Raw genomic sequence first — 5,734 nt, 5'->3', positions numbered from 1 at the left:
GACAAAAAATCTAAAGAATGAAAAACCAAAGCACATAGCCTTCTTAATTATGTCATATAGTAAACACTCAAGTTGATAAACAAGGTCTAGACATATTCAAACCAGAAAAATCATGTGTATATCTACCCCTAACCCTAAACTCTGTCTTATGAAGTCAATCTAGGATTTAACCAAGATTCAAATGGGCATAAAATAAAAAAACAGAAAAATGAAAAACCAAAGCGCACATAGTCTTCTTATATGTCATATAGTAAGCATTAAAGTTGATAAACAAGGTCTGGACATATTCAAACTAGCTAGACAAATCATGTATCTACCCCCTAACCCCTAAACTCTGTCTTATGACGAAGTCAAGCATGAAGATAAGTGGTTTTGGGTTTCAAACATGGAAATTTCAAAAACCTCCCAAAAACTTCATTTTAGGGTGACTAATTAAGAAGGATACAGGCTTCCCTTTTCATTTTCATGTTCTATACTTGTTTAAATCTTGGTCAAACCTAGGATTTGACCAAGATTCAAATGTGCATCAAAATTCCAAAAAAAAAACAGTAAAATGAAAAACCAAAGCACATAGCTTTCTTATGTCAAATACATATATATAGTAAGCATTCAAAAATTGATAAACAAGGTCTAGCTAGACATATTCAAATAAGACAAATCATGTATCTACCCCTCTAAAACCATAAACTCTGTCTTATGAAGTCAAGCATGAAGAGAAGTGGTTTTTGGTTTCAAACATGGAAATTTCAAAAACCTCCCAAAATTAAAGCTTCATTTTAGAGTGACTAGTTAAGAAGGATCCAGGCTTACCTTTTCATTTTCATGTTTTAAACTTGTTTAAATCTTGGTCAAACCTAGGATTTGACCAATATTCAAATGGGCATAAAATAAAAAATAAATAAAATAAAAAACCAAAGCACATAGTCTTCTTATGTCATATAGTAAGCATTCAATTTCATAAACAAGGTCTAGACATATTCAAACCAGACAAATCATGTACCCCCTAACCCTAAACTTTGTCTTAATTATATATGAAGTCAAGCATGAAGCAGAGAAGTGTGGTTTTGGGTTTCAAACATGGAAATTTCAAAAACCTCCCAAAAAGCTTCATTTTAATTAGACTGGCTGGTTAATTAAGAAGGATCCATGATTAATTACCTTTTCATTGTCATGTTTTAAACTTGTTTAAATCTTGGTCGAACCTAGGATTTGACCAAGATTCAAATGGCCATAAAATTTCAGAAAAAAATCGAAAGAATGAAAAACCAAAGCACATAGCCTTCTTATGTCATATAGTAAGCATTCAAATTGATAAACATGGTCTAGACATATTCAAACCAGAAAAATCATGTATCTACCCCTAACCCTAAACTCTGTCTTATGAAGTCAAGCATGAACAAGTACGGTGGTTTTGGGTTTCAAACATGGTAAATTCAAGAACCTCCCAAAAGCTTCATTTTAGAGTTACTAAGAGAAAGATCCAGACTTAATTACCTTATCATTTTCACATGTTAAACTTGTTTAAATCTTGCTCAACAAACCTAGGATTTTACCAAGATTCTCAAATGGGCATAAAAATCAAAAAATGAAATACCAATGCACATAGTCCTCTTATGTCATATAGTAAGCATTCAAGTTGATAAACAAGGTCTAGACATATTCAAACAAGACAAATCATGTATCTACCCCCTATCGACCCTAAACTTCGTCTTATGAAGTCAAGCATGAAGAGAAGTGGTTTTGGGTTTCAAACATGGAAATTTCAAAAACCTCCCAAAATTCAGCTTCATTTTAGAGCGACTAAGAAGGATCGATGCTTACCTTTTCATTTCCATGTTTTAAACTTGTTTAAATCGACCAAGATTCAAATGGGCATAAAATAAAAAAACCGAAAAATGAAAAACCAAAGCGCACATAGTCTTCTTATATGTCATATAGTAAGCATTAAAGTTGATAAACAAGGTCTAGACATATTCAAACTAGCTAGACAAATCATGTATCTACCCCCTAACCCCTAAACTCTGTCTTATGACGAAGTCAAGCATGAAGATAAGTGGTTTTAGGTTTCAAACATGGAAATTTCAAAAACCTCCCAAAAACTTCATTTTAGGGTGACTAATTAAGAAGGATACATGCTTCCCTTTTCATTTTCATGTTCTATATATACTTGTTTAAATATTGGTCAAACCTAGGATTTGACCAAGATTCAAATGTGCATCAAAATTCCAAAAAATATCGAAAAATGAAAAACCAAAGCACATAGTTTTCTTATGTCATATAGTAGCATTAAAGTTGATAAACAAGGTCTAGACATATTCAAACAAGAAAAATCATGTATCTACTCCCTAACCCTAAACTTTGTCTTATATAGTCAAGCATGAAGAGAAGTGGTTTTGGGTTTCAAATATGGAAATTTCAAAAACCTACCAAAAACTTCATTTTAGAGTGACTAAGAAGGATCAATGCTTACCTTTTCATTTTCATATTTTAAACTTGTTTAAATCATTGTCAAACCAGGATTTGACCAAGATTTAAATGGGCATAAAATTAAAAAAATCAGAAAAATGAAAAACAAAAGCACATAGTCTTCTTATGTCACATATATATATAGTAAGCATTCAAAAGTTGACAAACAACGTCTATACATATTCAAATAAGACAAATCATGTATCTACCCCTAACCCTAAACTCTGTCTTATGAAGTCAAGCATGAAGAGAAGTGGTTTTTGGTTTCAAACATGGAAATTTCAAAAACCTCCGAAAAGCTTCATTTTAGAGTGACTAAGAAGGATCCAGGCTTACCTTTTCATTTTCATGTTTTAAACTTGTTTAAATCTTGGTCAAACCTAGGATTTGACCAATATTAAAATGGGCATAAAATAAAAAAATAAAAAAAACCAAAGCACATAGTCTTCTTATGTCATATAGTAAGCATTCAAGTTCATAAACAAGGTCTAGACATATTCAAACCAGACAAATCATGTATCTACCCCCTATCGACCCTAAACTTCGTCTTATGAAGTCAAGCATGAAGAGAAGTGGTTTTGGGTTTCAAACATGGAAATTTCAAAAACCTACCAAAAGCTTCATTTTAGAGCGAGTAAGAAGGATCGATGCTTATCTTTTCATTTTCATGTTTTAAACTTATTTAAATCTTGGTCAAACCTAGGATTTGACCAAGATTCAAATGGGCATAAAAATTCAGACAAAAATCTAAAGAATGAAAAACCAAAGCACGTACATAGCCTTCTTTTTAGAGTGACTACAAAGGATCCATGCTTACACCTTTTCATTTTCAAGTTTTAAACATGTTTAAAACCTGGTCAAACCTGGGATTTGACCAAGATTCAAAAGGGCATAAAATTCAAAAAAATTAGATAAATGAAAAACCATAGCACATAGTCTTCTTATGTCATATAGTAAGCATTCAAGTGGATAAACAAGCTCTAGACATACTGAAACCAGACAAATCATGTATCTACCCCTATCCCTAAACTATGTCTTATGAAGTCTAGCATGAAAAGAAGTGGTTTTGGGTTTCAAACATGAAAATTTCAAAAACCTCCCAAAAGCTTCATTTTGGATTGACTAAGGAGGATCCAGGCTTACTTTTTCATTTTCATGTTTTAAACTTGTTTAAATCTAGGTCAAACCTAGGATTTGACCAAGATTGAAATGGACATAAAAAATCAACAGCTTTACAACAAGCACACAAAATAAACATGAAATTACATCTAAATCCCTAACTTTTACATGGAGGACCCCAGGCCGAAAGCAAGAAATGCGATCGGGTCTTGAATCTTGATGCGTCTTCTCTTGACAAAGAAGATCGCCGGGAGTTTGCGTACGTACAAAGACGTCACTTGTGCTCACCGAAGTGTGGGACATGACGCATGCATGGGCAACACACGTAAGTGACATGGATTCAAGGGTAGGGAAGCCAAGAGAAAAAAACGAGAATTTGGACAAAAATAACCCAATCTTGCTAGTATGTCGAAAGTTTGTTTTTCCCAATCTTTTCGACTTTGGGTTATTTCTGTCTATTTTGCCGATCGAAAAAACGAGGACAGAGACTGGAAACGGTGATGCATCTAGCTTCAGAGTACGTCAGATTAAGACTTCATGAGCAACACTAGTCTGACGTAAGTACAGTGTATACAGACAAGACAGGGACTAGACATTGCTACCCACGTCCCTCTGCGTCCCTTCAAAGAAATCATACTCCGTACTAGAATGTCGAAACGTAGGAATTAGTCCGACACGATTTCGATTGTTTAATTCATAGGATTGCAATTTTCAGAATTCATTGACAATACATTTTTATACAAAAACAAAAATCCTTCATTGTGTAACCGTATGTTACTACTAGTATTTCTTTTGGTTTTCACACGCAATCAAATGTTATTGGATCCAAATACCGTTGTTTCTCAATCCTATATATTTGGAGATGATCATCACTCTCTAATCATACAATTTTCATATTCCCGCACTTTGAAAATCTTGCGAATAATCAAAGCAGCCAAAATGTATGGTGTGTATTGTATATGTTTATGCCATGCTTAGTTTCATCGAATATTGTTTGGTTGCATCGCGGGGAAACCGCGTGAATTTAGATTAATTGTTGCATGTTTGTTTGTGGTGTGACCAACTGCTTTTGCAACGAAACAACCCCCCACCATGTACGCATTGTTTGGGTCGCATGCATGATGTGTACAAAATGTTAAAATAGAAATAATGTAGGAATTGAATATGATTGCATGTTGAATTAATCCTATATGAGAGAAATCACACAAATTTGAATTGCATGTTCTTTGGTTGTAGTGCTACACAAAAAACACGTGAATTAGTATGAATTATCATGTATTCAAGAATCAAAGGAGCCACTGAGATTTGAATCCCACAAAATTTCTATGAATTTTCTTCGAACCAAACAAGCCCAACAATATTCCAAAGGAAGATAATACAACGAACCAACAACTTCCGTTGTTGGAATATTTCCTTAGGACATCAATCCAATAGAAACTATATGATCCAGGTTTCAGCGACAATGCGAGTCGGTGTAGGCTCGAGGAGGCCAATTGTATATATATGTTTGGACCCGGTTGGTTGAGTGATCATGCTCGTGACATCCAAATTTCGAAAGGTAAAATTCGGGCAAGGCCAGCGTGACTCCACAATACTTTTGAAATATTCAAAAGCGCGTAATATTTGTGAAATTTTAATAATAGCTACTACTTATGTGAATTTTTTTCGTTCATACGCTTATTGGGGGGTAGGCTAACCCTAATGGCCTCCTCAAGATCCCTACCTCTACCAAGGTTTCCCGAGTTCATCCACCTCGATGGGTTCCTTGCCACTTTTGACCATGTTGTGGGCATCATTTCGGGTTCCCGTACGACGGCCAGCCCTTTTCAGGAGTCCCGAACCCGATGCCATAATATTTGTTTGAAAAAAATTCAAGACCGCACAATATTTGTTGAAATAAATGAATAAGCATTTTTAAATAGCTAAATAAAAGAAGTATGAATTTTGAAAAATTTATTTTTTCTAAAACATTAATTGGAGCATTGACATGTTGAACCCACTTGTCGATTTTGCTATCAACATGACTAACTAGCTGATTAGATAACCAAGTGGTGAAATTTGCAACATATTAGACCACCACATGGTGGAAACTGCAAAAAAAAATGTCCAAGTGGTGGTTTGTGCAACATATAGAGCAAGACAAAGATAT

Source organism: Lolium perenne, chromosome 3, assembly GCF_019359855.2.
Source record: "Lolium perenne isolate Kyuss_39 chromosome 3, Kyuss_2.0, whole genome shotgun sequence".
NCBI lineage: Eukaryota > Viridiplantae > Streptophyta > Magnoliopsida > Poales > Poaceae > Lolium > Lolium perenne.
Note: the sequence above shows the minus strand (reverse complement) of the source record.